Source organism: Dipodomys spectabilis, unplaced genomic scaffold (genome assembly GCF_019054845.1).
Source record: "Dipodomys spectabilis isolate Male_0828 unplaced genomic scaffold, ASM1905484v1 ptg000042l, whole genome shotgun sequence".
Lineage (NCBI taxonomy): Eukaryota > Metazoa > Chordata > Mammalia > Rodentia > Heteromyidae > Dipodomys > Dipodomys spectabilis.
In genome coordinates, this window is record NW_024870719.1 from 4348517 (window position 1) to 4363682 (window position 15166).

The window sequence follows — 15166 nt, forward strand, 5'->3', positions numbered from 1 at the left end:
GAGGCCCCGCAAAGCACAAAACAACCACTCCACCGTTTCTCCTCCTAGCTCCTCCGAGACTCTTCCAAGTACTCCCGCTCCCTGAGACCCCGCCCCGCAGCGAGCGACGCGCGAAACGCGCATGCCCAGTGCGCTCCGTCTCCGCTCTCCCCCTCGGTTCGCGCCCGCTGAGTGTGGCGAACTTCACCTGTCAATCTCACCGGATCCCCGCCCCTCCAGTCCGGGTGGTTGGGGGAGCGCTGCACCCGGGCGTAGGCTCTGCGCGCGTCGATTGGCTGACGCGGTGGCGACGCCTCAGGCGGGGCAAACGGGGCGAGCGTCCCGAGTTGGTTCTCCTGGCGGCTCCGGGCGCACCTCCTCTCAGGTAAAGTGGTGGGCCGGGAGGGTTACCTGGCTAGCAAAGGTTCTGGACGGGTATTAAAGAGCTTTGAAAGTTGCGGCCTGCAGCCTCCTTGGAGAACCCGGGCGGTGGGGGGGGGGGTCGGGGGTGAGGGGCGCAGAGCCTACCCCCCCCCCCCCGCGGCCATCAGCGAGGGGACACTCCCGGAGGTCGGCGTCGGGGTGCCCTCAGGGGACCAACTCTTTGTGGGCAGCGTTTCCTGTTGGCTGTTAGAAGTTGAGCAACTGAACGTTGCTGCAGAAGGGTAGGATGATGTTGTTGGACACGCCAGCGAGTGTGAGTGTCGGGTCCCGGCTCCTCGTCTGATCCCCTCGGAGCTCTGGACGGACACCGACGCTCGGCACTGCCCTCGAGTTGGTTATCAGGGTGAGTGAGCCGGAAGGCTTCCTGGAGAAGGACACGGCCGAGTTCTTGCGGGCCCCGGGGCCCCAGGGCCCACGCTTCTCCGACTGGAAGGTGACACTGTTCAGTAGTTGGAGAAGTACTTTATGCCTCTGTGGATGGAAGCAATAAACGCTAGGTAGCCGAATGGTGGGGCTTCCTGAAAGCTCCTGAGAGCTTTGGAAGCGCCAGACAAGACGTTTCAAGGAGTGTTTCCGTCTGGCCTAGAGCTTGACCCAAGTTTCAGCTTTATACAGTTGTGTTTCGTGACTTGGAATACAGCTAACGTGACAGTCACATAAGCATGGCCTAGAATATCCTATGTGATCGTTAATTAAAACGAAGCTGACTCTTCTGGGTGAAGTAGTAGAGTGTAAGTTATTTCATTTGAAGAGAAATAAGGATGTCAAAGCACAAAATGAATGGGAGATGTAGATAATCTTTCTTCTGTTATGAGCAAGAAGGCAACATTTATAGTGCATTAACTTTATTGTTTGTTTGCTTGCTTGTTCATTTGCCAGTCCTGGGGCTCGAACTCAGGGCTTGGGCACTGTCCTTAAACTTCTTTTGCTCAAGGCTAGCACTCTCACCACTTGAGCCACAGTGCCACTTCCAGCTTTTCTGTTTTTGTGATACTGAGGAATTGAACCCAGGGCTTCTGTTTTCTTTCTTTCTTTCTTTTTTTGTCGGGCATGGGGCCTGAACTCTGGGCCTGAGCACTGTCCCTCAGCTCTTCAGCTCAAGGCTAGCACTCTACCACTTGAGCCAAAGCGCCACTTCCAGCTTTTTCTGCTTATGTGGTGCTGAGGAATCGAACCCAGGGCCTCATGCATGCAAGACAAGCACTCTACCACTGAGCCACCTTCCCAGCCCCATGGGTGCTTTCTAGGAAAGCACTCTACCACTCAACCACATTTCCAGCCTATGGTGTGTTAATTTTGTGTTTAATAGAGATACAAAAACATAACTGGATCATTTTCCAACTCAATGAATTTTCACCACATATGTGTACTATGTGTTTGCTTGTACCTGCATCAACAAAGAACATTATAGTATTTGTATCCTAGAAGCCTGGCTTTGTAGATAAACCCTTTCTAATGGTAACCTTTATTTCAGCCAGCCTTATTAATGAGTTTCACTTATTATTGACATTATGTTTTAAAAATCATGCACTAAACAAACTTTTGTGTCTGGGTTTAGTTCAATATTGTATTTCCTGGTTTATATAAGAAGTGAAGCAGTAGGTCTTTCTCATGCACTCAGTTTTTCTTGTCTCATACCAGTGTGCCATGAGCATTTTAAATATATTAGCAGTAGGGCACTGTGAACATTTTGTAATTATTTTGGTATAGTTTATGAGTAGACTTCTATATATGCACTACTAGTAATTTGTAGTAAGTTCACTAGTGAAATTTCACTTGTGTAGATATGTGCTTATCAAATAGGTTGTGAAGATATGTACTTATAGTATACATTACCAAAAAAAGCTTTTCAAAATGATTGTGAATTTACACTACCATAGCTGTGTATGTGTTTGTTTCTTCCAAATGTTTGTAATACTTCACACCATCTCTTTCATTTTAGCCATCTAGGTGGATATATAATGACATCCCATTAGGGTTTTTCCTCAATTTCCCTAATGAATAATGCTATTGAAACCTCTTTGTATGAATTTATGAATGGAGCAGTATCAAACCTCAGTCAGTTCATCAAAGTTGCACGAGGGAAAAACTTTTTATTAGGTGTTGAAGGGAGGCAAGAGAAATATTTGGTTGATTAAAGTAGAAAATAAGTGAAAAGTTAGTGAAAGTTTCTGATCCATAAAGTCTCTAGTTAGAGTTTACTTGGTAGTTATAAAGGTCAAGACAGTTATAGAGACTAACAATGTATTTTGAAAAGCATAAAATACGTTTTGCATTACCTTGAGATAATGTCTTTGAGCTGATAATTTTGCTATGGCTTGAAAAATTAATTGGAAATGGAGCCTCACAGACAATTTTTTCCAATCTGGCCTCAAACTAACAACTTCTCCGCTGAGCCATCAGTACTTGGCTCCTTTTTTTTTTTTTTTTCCCTGGTCCTGGGTCTTGACTCAGGGCCTGGGCACTGTTTGTAAGCTTCTTCTTTTTTTTTGGCGGGGGGAGCGGGGTCCGGTCGTGGGGTCTGAACTCTGGGCCTGGGCGCTGTCCCTCGGCTCTTCAGCAAGGCTAGTGTTCTACCACTTGAGCCACAGCACCACTTCCGGCTTTTTTTTCTTTTTCTTTTTCTTTTTTCTTTTTTGCTTATGTGGTGCTGAGGAATCGAATCCAGGGCCTCAGGCATGCAAGGCAAGCGCTCTACCACTAAGCCATGTCCCCAGCCCTGTTACCTTCTTTTGTTGGTATTGATGTTTGAACTCAGTGCTTTTGCATTTGTCAGGCAGGTGTTCTACTTGAGCCATACCTCTGCCTCTGCCCTTTTTTGCTCTACTTTTTCTTTTCCCTTTCTCTTCCTCTCTCTCCCTCCCTTCCTCTTTCCCTCCCTCCCTGCCTCCCTCCTTCCCTGCCTCCCTCCCTGCCTCCCTCCCTTCCTTCCTTCCTTCTTACCTTCCTTCCCCCCTCTCTTTTCTCTCTTTTCTTTCTTTGTGTGCGTGTACTTTTGGCCTGGACTGTGTTCAAATCAACATCCTACAAATTCCCATCTCCCAGTAACTTGGTTTATAGGCTTATACTAGTATGTCTGACTCTTGTTTCAATTTTTTTATGAATATTTTGAGATCTGTTTGATGGACCAGAATAAAGTATGTTTTCATAAGTGTGGTGTGTGTGCTTGAAAAAAAATAGTTTATTCTGCTATCATGCTGTAGTTTTCTCTAAATGTCAGTTACCTTTTAAGATTATTTGTTTGTGTGTGTGTTGTTTTTTTTAGTAATTGTGACCAAATATCTGAGAAAACCATCTTAAAGGAAGAAAAGTTTATTTTGGCTCATGTTCAGTCCGTGACCTGCTGCCTCCATTGCTATGAGCCTGAAGTTAAGAACAGTGTCAGGGACATGTGAAAGAGTACAGTTACTTACCTTAGGGTTTCTGGGAAGCAGAGTGAATGAAAAAAAAGGGTATAGAGACAACATAGACCTTTCAAAGGCATGATCCCAGTGACTCACTTCCTTCAACTAGGACTGATCCCTTAATGGACTACTCAGTTATCAATAAATTAAGCCACTGATTAAGTTAGAGCTCTCATGAGCCAATCACCTCTAAAAAGCGTATCCTTTGGCAATCAAGCCCTTAACACATGATCCATCATGGAACATTTTTAGATTTAAAGTGTAGCTGTTAAAGCCAACTGGACTGGTCACATAGTTTGGTCAGAACTGTTGCAATAGGAAAAGAGAAATCCAACTACAGAAGAGGCTCAATTCCAAATAGAGCGAGGACAAGTGAGATTGTAGTGAGGGACAAGTTGCTCAGTGAATGGGAATAGCATCAGATAAGGAGAGCATCACGGTTAAATCCACTGGAAAGAATTCTTTCTGTTGGTAGATCAAGATGGTCATTATACTGAAGATGATTGTCTCTAAATGGATTTAGTATGGTTCTTATTCAAACAGATGCCCAAAAGTTGAGGCCCAGTTGATTGGAGAATTCAGAAGAGCCTAGTTAAAGTTTGGTCTTAATCACTGAAGAGTATTATTTATTTATGTATTCTCTGTGTGTGTGTGTGTGTGTGTGTGTGTGTGTGTGTATGTGTGTATGTACTGAGGCTTGAACTCAGAGCTCTCAACTTGGCTTTTTCACTCAAGGCTGTTCCTTTACCATTTAAGCCACATTTTTGGCTTTTTGCTAATTAATTTGAGATAAGAATCTCATAGACTATTTTTCCTAGGCTGGCTTCTAGCCACTATCCTCAGATTTCAGCTTCCTAAGTAGCTAGGATTATAGCATGGTCCACCAGTGCCTGGCTTTCAGTTTTTATAGCAAGTGATTTTTTTGGGTATTTTTCTCCTCATGTACTTTCCAACAGTGGTTGCTTCTTTTGTCAGTTTTTACCTGAAGTATCTATTTATTTATATTATCTTTAGTTGTATAAAAGACTTTCAGTTCAACATGTCAGCTTGTGAGTAAAATCTGTCTTGATCATTGTTACCTCTCTCATCATTCTCGAGTTTTCTCAACCCATTCCCCTTTCGCTCAATTTGCCCAGTTCCATTTTCATATATATACATTGAGCACTACAATTACTTATGTCTGGATAACAAATTAAACCCTTCAATGCACTTTATAGTTTGAGCAATATTCTTTATATTACTAGCTTTTCTTTTCTTTCTATCTGTCTTTTCTTTTTTTTTCTTTTTGCCAGTCCTGGGGCTTGAACTCAGGGCCTGGGCACTCTCCCTGAACTTATTTTGCTGTAGGCTAGCACTCTACCACTTGAGCCACAGCACCACTTCTGGCTTTTTCTGTTTATATGCTACTGAGGAATTGAACCCTGGGCTTCATGCATGATAGGCAAGCACTCTACCACTAAGCCACATTTCCAGCTCCATAGCTACTCTGAATAGTTTCTTTTTTTTAATATAAATAGAGGGGTTACAGTTACATGAGTAAGGTAATGAGTACATTTCCTACCAACCATTGTTACCCCCTCCTTTGTTTTTCCCCTACCATTCCTTCCCTCCTCACCTCCCCAACTCCTCCCCCCACCCAGAGTTGTAAAGTTCATTTTCAACATAGTGACTTGCACATCTCATTGTTACAATGGGTCAACCTGTATTCTTATTTCAGCATTTTGTTATTTCCCTTCCCCTCCTCAAATTAGAAAAAATATATATATACAAGATGTAGGGCACTGGAATCAAATTCTTAATAGTTTTTTTTTTTTTTTAATTTCCGGTCGTGGGGCCTGAACTCTGGGCCTGGGCGCTGTCCCTCAGCTCTTCAGCTCAAGGCTAGTGCTCTACCACTTGAGCCACAGTGCCACTTCCGGCTTTTTTCTTTTTGCTTATGTGATGCTGAGGAATCGAACCCAGGGCCTCAGGCATTCAAAGCAAGCGCTCTACTACTGAGCCACCTTCCCAGCCCCCTTAATAGTTTTGATTAGAGCTGGGAAGGTGGCTCAGTGGTAGAGTGCTTGCCTCGAGCTAAAGAGCTCAGGGACAGTGCCTAGGCCCAGAGTTCAAGCCCCATGACTGACAAAAGAAAGAAAGAACAAAAGAAAGAAAGAGAGAGAGAAAGCGAGAGAGAGAAAGAAAGAAAAGAAAGAAAGGGCATTTTACATAAAGCACAGGTTATAAAAGTGTAAGTATCACACAGTTGGAAAAAATTTTACATTACTTTCTTGAATAGAATTTGAATGATAATATTTTGAAGGTATTATTTAAATTCAGAGCTATGCTGAAATGCTACTTTGTATTGTCTCAATGTACATAGCCTAAACAAAATTTAAACATTTTAATTCATCTTTTTAGTCAACTATTTTCTGAAGTATAACACATTAAAAAATGTTTCTTGAAACTAATTTGTATCTTAATACTTCCTTGTCACTTAACTAATGTACATTGAAGCCCCTTCCTTAATTTATGTCAAACAGCTTATTGCCAGCACGAGAGTGGCAGATTTTGTGTATTATAGCTTATAATATCCCAAAGTAGAATATTGTATTCAGTGGCATGAGCTGGCACAGTGGGCAAGATTATTCTAACTCATTTGGGTAGATGAACTGCAGCTTTGGAACTTCAAAAATGTGCTGTCAGGGTTTTTAATGATGCTTTACTAGTAAGAAACTGTAAATTCAGCATCTTAATTTCTATTGTCCTTATTTGATGAAGATTATTAATTTTTATCTTGTTTTAAAATAAGTGCCTTCACATTTTAAATGTCTGTTTATTTGTTAAGTGTATGAGATTACAATTTAAAACTATTTCATCACTTACTACTAATTTTTTGGTTCTGGAAACTCATGGTCTACTTGTAAATATACCTTTAAAATGAGAAAAAGTATTCTCTTAACTGAGTTTTTAAAAAATATTTTCCCCAAAAATATTTTTTTTGTTTTTTTCCCAGTCCTGGAGCTTGAAGTCAGGGCTTGAGTATTGTCCCTGAGCTTCTTTTGCTCAAGGCTACACTCTACCACTTTAGCCACCATGCCACTTCTGGCTTTTTCTGTTTATGTGGTACTGAGGAATCCAACCCAGGGCTTCATGCCTGCAAGGCTAACACTCTACCACCAAGCCACATTCCCAGCCCTATGTTTTTAATTTTAAAAAGCATTTAATAAAAATAAAAGACTATTATATACCTACACTATAACATATACCACATTTAATACTTAGTGAGATGTTCCTTTTAGTGCTAAAAACAAAAACCTATGTTATTGCCATCCAGTGGCCTATTAAACAACCATTAAAGTGATCATTGAAGAACAGTACCTAAATAAATATTCTTCCCAAAACAAATGTTTCTTAAACTGGTTTATATATAATATATAAATATAGTTTACACATATATGTAGGTTATATATGTCATATATTATGTATAATATATATGACTTATATAATATATAAAATAATGTAAAGAGATACACTAATATTTTAAAAAACATTTATATTTGGTAGTGCATGTAAGGAGTGATCTCTTCTTTCTACTTTTAGTGTATTTTGGATTATTTTCTGGAAGGTATAATGATTTTGGCAATTCCTAAAATTTGTGTCTTCAAAGCTTATATGTTTGTTTTTTTTATCAATAATCTCTACAAACTGGTAAATTCATCTGATATATTTGACCAGCCCTGACTTCTAGTGAGAATGTAAACAGTGTATTTGTTCTCAAGAAATACAAATTTTTTTTTTGGTGGGTGGTGGGGCTTGAACTCTGGGCCTGGGCACTGTCCCTAAGCTCTTCAGCTTAAGGTGAGTGCTCTACCACTTGAGCCAAGTGCCACTTCTGGTTTTCTGGTGGTTAACTGGAAGTAAGAGTCTCACAGACTTTCCTGCCCGGACTGATTTGAACGGTGTCCTCAAATCTCATCCTCCTGAGTAGCTAGGATTACAGGCGTGAGCTACCAGTGCCCAGCAAGAAATAAAAGTTTTAAGCCCTTGAAAATCTTCCAAATGACTTATCAAAAGATTTTAAAATAATTATTTTAAAAAGTGTTTTTTGTTGTTGTTGTTGTTTCTGAGATGTTTTTAGAACAACTGAAAATAACCAGTAATTTTTTAAGATTGGGCTGGATAACATTTTTCTTTTCCTCCCTACTTCATAGCTTTTACTTGAACTTTCTTTTTTCTTCGTTGTTATTGTTTTTGTGTAGGACTTGAATTCTATTTCTATTTTCTGTAGAATGAACAAGAAATTTTTGTCACTTTTGGGCTTGGAATGTGGCTTAGTGGTAGAGTGCTTGCCTAGCATGCATAAAGCCCTGAGTTCGATTCCTCAGTACCACATACACAGAAAAATCCCCAAAGTGGTGCTGTGGTTCAAGTGGTAGAGTGAGCAAAAGAAGCTCAGGAACGCCGGGTGCTGGTGGCTCACGCCTGTAATCCTAGCTACTCAGGAGGCTGAGATTTGAGGATTATGGTTCAAGGCCAGCCCCGGTAGGAAAGACGAGACTTCTGTCTCCAATAAACCACCAGAAAACCAGAAGTGGCACTGTAACTCAAGTGGTAGAGCCCTCGCCTTGAGCTGGAGAGCCCAGGGACAGCGCCCAAGCCCAGAGTTCAAGCCCCATGACCGACAAAAAAAAGCTCAGGAGCAGGTGCTCAGGCCCTGAGGTCAAGCCCCAAAATAGCAATAAATAAATGAAATTTTGCCCGTTTTTGTAACCAGAGTTAGACCATAAGCACAACTCTAGGACCACTCACCCTAAGATACCAAATAAAAAGACAAATAATGGTAAAGGAAGAGAAGATTTAGATATTAGCAGCATGAACATGCCATGGAAAGGAAAGTAAGGTGTCTGTTTCAGCTTATTCTCCATATTGTGTTTTAGGTTTAAGTTAAGAAATAATTAAGGGTAGAAAAGAGATATGCATAATTATTAAACAGTCCTGGGCACAAGAGTCACAGATGCTTTCTGTGATCCGAAGTGGTATTAACAGGTGGTCTTGTTGCTGTAATCTCAGGATTGACTGACTTTGTTATGGTCATTGCTGTCTGACAGGTTTTGGTTCTGGATGAGGCACTGCTGCTGTTCATTTCCTTAAGGGTAGTTTCCCTTGTGGAGATGTTATTGATCAGTCCTATGCTTTTCTGGATTCTAGGAGGAAAGGGTAAAAAGCAAAGATCACAGCTACAGAATGGTGGCAGGAATGTGGCTTTCAGTCATTCTTTGGACATTTATAGGCACCAGTAAAGTATGTGTTTTTAGGAAAACAAATAATAAATATCTGTTGCCTTTTAAATGTATTTGTTTTCATTTGTTGGGGGTTTGGGATTGGAACTCAGTGCCTTGTGTTTGCTAGGCAGGTGCTCTACCAATTGAACTATACTCCTAGCCTTCTGAAAGTTCATAGGACAGAGATTACTCCATCCTTTCAGAATATATCAAGGACTCTAAATACTCTGTCTCTAGAATTACCATTACTATTTTGGTTGCTCTGTAGAGACATGTGGGGAGTTCCAAATGTGATACTATCTCCTGCAATCTTCCTAGAATCCCTCTGGCCTTTTAAAATGAGTTAAATTTATTCAGTTTCAGTGATTATCATTTCTGAAATTACATACAACTAAGTTTAAAAGTCTTGTAATTATAAATATGGCCCTTTCTATTTTGGGAAAGCCTTTGCTTTGTAAAATAAAAACCTGCCAGTACTTTCTGTCTTGGATATTTCACTAATTTGTGAATTCTAGAATTTGATGGTTTAACTTCTTGATGTCTCAAAATTGGGGAAAGAAATTATTTGCTGATGTCAGCAGTTACTACATGACAGCATTTCTATCCAAGCATTTATTTTATGATTTTATAGGAATCAAACTAATTATATGAAGTCCCTGAGTGAAGGAAAATCGTTCAGAAAATTCACTAATACTTTGCTGGATTAAGAATTCCCTCTGGATTATATCAGAAGTGACCTTTTTTAGGAAGAGTAGATATATTATATTTGGAAAGTTACTGATTAGTAAAAACATGGATTTCTAGTAATTCATGACTATGATGTCACCACTAGTTCAAATGTGTTCTATAAGAGAAGTGGGAATCACTTGGAATATATGCAGTGCGAAAATTAGAAAACTCATATGGCATATGTCTTAATTTCCAATTATTGTTTTAACAGCTGCAAAAATACCTATAAATATTTAGTGGCTTAAAACAGTATAAATTTATTTTCTTTTTCTTTTTCTTTTTTTTTTTTGTCAGTAATGGGGCCTGAACTCTGGGTCTGTGTGCTATGCCTCAGCTCTTCAGCTCAAGGCTAGCCTTCTGCCACTTGAGCCACAGCGCCACTTCCAGCTTTTTTCTGCTTATGTGGTGCTGAGGAATTGAACCCAGGGCCTCATGCATACAAAGCAAGCATTGTACCAGTGAGTCATCTTCCCAGCCCTAAATTTATTTTCTTATGGTTCTCGGGGTCAGAAATCTTAATTAGTTTTTGTTTGTTTGTTTGTTTGTTTGTTTTTGGGTCCGGTCATGGGCCTGAACTCTGGGCTGGGCCTGGGCACTGTCCCTCAGCTCTTCAGCTCAAGGCCAGCACTCTACCACTTGAGCCATAGCGCCACTTCCAGCTTTTTTTTTCTGGTTATGTGGTGCTGAGGAATTGAACCCAGGGCCTCATACATGCAAGGCAAGCGCTCTACCACTGAGCTACCTTAGCCCCCTGAATTAGGTTTTTTTCTTTTCTTTTCTTTTCTTTTTTCTTGGTCATGGTGCCTGAACTCTGGGCTTGGGTGCTGTCCCTTAGCTCTTCAGCTCAAGGCTAGTGCTCTACCACTTGAGCCACAGCACCATTTCTGGCTTTTTCTGCTTATGTGGTATTGAGGAATTGAACCTAGGGTCTCATGCATGCAACAAGCACTCTATCATTGAGCCACCTTCCCAGCCCCTAAATTAACTTTTTGTGTGTGTGTTAAAAAAAGATGTCAGAGCCAGGTGCTGGTGGCTCATGCCTGTAATCTTAGCTACTCAGGAGGCTGAGATCTGAGGATCATGGTTCAAAGCCAGCCAGGCAGGAAAGTCTGTGAGACTCATCTCCAGTTCACCACCAGAAACCTGGAAGTGGCACTGTAGCTTAAGAGATAGCTGAGTTCTAACCCCACAACCACCCCCACCCCCCAAATAAAGAGATGTTAGTAGCACTTTGTTATTTTATGCAATCTATAAAAGACAGTCTGGTTTTTTTCTGCTTCTTAAAAAACTGCCAGCTACAAATGATGTGATATATTTCTTCCAAGGAAGTAATCAATGAGTATTTGTCTTTCTTTATTCTGTTCAGTTTTTAGAATTTGTTTCAGTGTAGTAACTTATTCCAATTAACTATAGTAGACTCACTATCTTCTCTCTCTGAGTCCATATCTGTGATTTGGAAATAGTGGTGGCTATACCCAGGTCTAAAACATAAAGTGTGTATGCCAGGCGCTGGTGGCTCACGCCTGTAATCCTAGCTACTCAGGAGGCTGAGATCTGAGGTTCATGGTTAAAAGCCAGCCTGGGCAGGAAAGTCCGTGAGACTCTTATCTCCAATAAACCATTAGAAAACCAGAAGTGGCGCTGTGTCTCACCTTGAGCTGAAGAGCCCAGGGACAGTGCCAAAGCCTAGAGTTCAAGCCCTGCAACCGACCAAAAGAAAAAGTGTGTGTGTGTGTGTGTGTGTGTGTGTGTGTGTGTGGTGTGTGTGTGAGAGAGATGTGTTTCACAAAATGGATGGAATATGGTTGTAGTTATTTTCAGACATAACAAAATCACTGTTAATATTAGTTTTTACTGAATCAAAGTATCTTCAAGTTGTCTCAGAGGAGTAGTCTGATCTTGGCTTAATACAAATTTGTTTCTCATAGTTTGACAGATTAATTTATTATGTTTTGTATTACTACAATGAAATACTCAAGACTGTACTTTATAAAGAAACCACTTCCTTTAAACTCAAAACCTTACAGGTTCAAGGGCATTGTTGCTAACATTCACTCAGCTCTGGTAAGGACCTTTTGGTGGATGCCATCAGTTTGTGGGAGAACTTGTGATAGGGACAGATAAGATTGTGAGGTAGAATCATAAAGGGGTCAGGTTAGCTCCTTTGTAACAATTCTCTTGTACAAACTAACCACATCCTGTGAGATTTGCATTTATTCCTTTCAGGAGCAATAATCTCAGTGACCTAATTACTTCCCACTAGTTCTTGTCTTTTATTTTAATTTTAATTTTATTTTATTTTATTGCCAGTCCTGGGGCTTGAACTCAGGGCCTGGGCACTGTCCCTGAGCTTTCTTTTGCTTAAAGCTAGCACTCTACCACTTGAACTACAGTGCCATTCCTGGCTTTTCTGTTTATGTGGTACTAAGGAATCGAACTCAGGGCTTCATGTATGCTAGGCAAGCACTCTACCACTAAGCCAGATTCCTAGCCCTCCTGTATTTTAATGGTACACACTGCCCCCCAACACTGCCATACCTAGTATCAACCTCCAACAGGTGAATTCTTGAGAGGTGCAAATCAAACCATGTCCAAACCATAGCAGGGATTCCAAAATAAGCCAAAAGTTTTCTTAAAAGCCTTTGCCTTGCACAATTTATTTAAACATATATAGACTTCTGCTAGATTCTGTATTCAATGGGTGCTGGAGATATGAATGAGGGTATTGTTAAGTTGATAAAGAGTATTAAAAGGTTACTGTATTAAAAACTTATTACTCATACTATTTAACTTCAGGAGAGTAGTAGATTAACATTAATGAAATTAAGCCAACAAGAAAGAGAAATACAGTTAAGTTCTATATTGAGTTTAGGCAGAGATGTGGAAATCAAACAGGTAAAATCTATTACTCATAGTACTGACTATAAACTTCCTTATGCTAGTAATTGACTTTAGTGAGATTTCCTCAAGTTAAATTTACTTTATATCGTAATTCAGAAATAAAATAAGTACCGACAGACTTAGTTACATCAAAGACTAAGATGTTTTGACATTGTTAAAAATGTATGTTAATAGAGGGGCTGGGAAGGTGGCTCAGTGGTAGAGCGCTTGCCTTGCATGCATGAGGCCCTGGGTTCGATTCCTCAGCACCACATAAGCAAAAAGAAAAAAGCCGGAAGTGGCGCTGTGGCTCAAGTGGTAGAGTGCTAGCCTTGAGCTGAAGAGCTGAGGGACAGTGCCCAGGCCCAGAGTTCAGGCCCCACGACCGGACCCCAAAAAAAAAAAAATGTATGTTAATAGAAAGACAAATACCCCATAAGATCACTTATGTGTGGACTCTAACAAAATAGAATATAGAAATGGAGATTCCAAGGGGTCAGGAAGTTGAAGGAAGCTGTGGAGAGATATTGACCAAATGATACAAAATTCTAGTTAAGAGGATTAATTTCAAGAGATCTGTTGTACAATTTAGTGTCTGTGGTTAATAACAATGCATCATTCTTGAAAATTGTTTACAGTTTTGCCAGGAAAAAAAGAAAAATAAGCAATCTTACTTAGCTTTATAGAGACATTCTATAATGGATATATGTTTCAAAACATGCTTTACTGGATAAATGTATACAATCTTGGTCAATTTATTTATTTACTTATTTATTTTTTGTGATAAGAGGGTATCATAAGATTCTTGTTTGAGTTCAGTCCTTGTGTTTTCTAGGCAGGTATTCTACTACTTAAGCTACACCCAAGCTGGTTTTAATTACTAGGGCGGGGAAAGGGGAGGATAGGGTCTTGTGTTTCCTTCTAAATCCAACCTCAAACCATGATCTTCTCTATAGTCTTCCACAAAGCTGAGATTAACAGCAAACATCATACTTTCTTTTTTTGTTGTCATGAGGGTGGTCTCACGTTTCTTTTTCGCCCATTTAGGACCAGACTGATCCTCATAGTCTCTGCCTGTCAAGTAACTGGCATTGCAAGCATGAGTCATCATGCCTGGCCTTAAATATGTATTTTAAACTAGCAATTTAAAGTATTTTAACTAATGTTTAAGTTTAAGTCTGCTATAATATTTAAAATTTTCATCATTTTCTGAAAGTACAATTTTTATTGTTATTCTTTACTGACAAAGTATCTAGAAACTCTGCATGTGTTTTGTAGTCTCCCAGCTGTCATTATGGAACAATAAATTTTAGAGGAGGACTTTACATTGGTATTATATAATTTGTTCTCTACCTTAGAATTCACAGTTGTTATACTTAGATGATTATTTTTGTTGTTGGTGGTGGTAGTGGTGATTGTGAGGCTTGAACTCCGGGCCTGAGTGCTATCTTTTTGCTCAAATGTGGCACTCTCCCACTTTAAGCCACAGTGCCACTTCTGGTTTTCTGTTAGTTGGAGATAACAGGTTCCTGGGGACTTCTCTGCCTGGGCTGGCTTCAGTTCATGATCCTCAGATCTCAGCCTCCTGAGTAGCTAGGATTACATAGGGCATGAACCACCAACTCCTGTCTAGATTTTTTTCTTAATAAAAAACAACTGCTAGGGGCTGGGAATGTGGCTTAGTGGTGGAGTGCTTGCCTAGCATGCATGAAGCCCTGGGTTTGCTTCCCTTGAGCAAAAAGGATCTCAGGGACAGTGCCCAGGCCCTCAGTTCAAGCCCTTAGGACTGGCAAAAAACAATAGCAACAACAACAACAATGGAAAAAAAAAAAACAGCTGTTACTATTTGTTTTTCTGGGAGGAAGTTGGCTAGATATTGAGGAAATCTCAATTATTCAGAAATATCACTTGAGTGAAAATTTTTGGTCTGCATATGGAATAGTTACCTCTTATTCACTAAAACTGGCTTTTCAAGAGTCATTTTTGTTTGCTACAAAATTAGTAAAGGAGTATAAAACACAAGGTCTGGAAATGTTAGTCATTTTTCCACTAGATGGGGCTCTATGCTAATGGTAATGTGGTATAATAAACAAGATACATTCTTGAGATAATACTAAGGTTAAGCTTAAGTAGACCAGTTTATTAGCATCTTTAAATAATTATGTTTATGACAATATGTAAGAAACAGTTATCTTTGTATGTAAACTGTTGTTATTTACCAGCCCATTTGAGAGAATATGTACAGTTGATTATTTGGTATATTGTGTTAATCATCTATTGTCTTTGGTTATTTCAGTTAGTACCTTAAGGACCAAAACATAAACAATATTCAAAATATAGCTGAAGTTATAGTATAGGCTTCTAATCAACAGTTTACCAGAATAACTGAAATTCTGCATTCTCTTTGGTGTAATCATATTGACTAATGCCTATAGTGTGCTCAATATTTAGGCTCATAGATGGATT

The 15166-nt window shown here is 39.9% G+C and overlaps 1 protein-coding gene across 2 annotated transcripts in view; it reads left to right on the plus strand.

The window, feature by feature from the left end:
* Positions 1-245: 245 nt before the first annotated feature.
* The window catches only part of Mipol1 (mirror-image polydactyly 1), a 301417-nt gene continuing 286496 nt past the window's right edge, over positions 246-15166 (plus strand). Inside the window, exon 1 of one of the 2 annotated variants that reach the window (XM_042677896.1) lies at positions 246-364. The gene's annotated coding sequence lies outside the window, so the exon portion shown is untranslated. The remainder of the gene's footprint in view (positions 365-15166) is intronic. The other variant, XM_042677898.1, reaches the window with a different exon arrangement.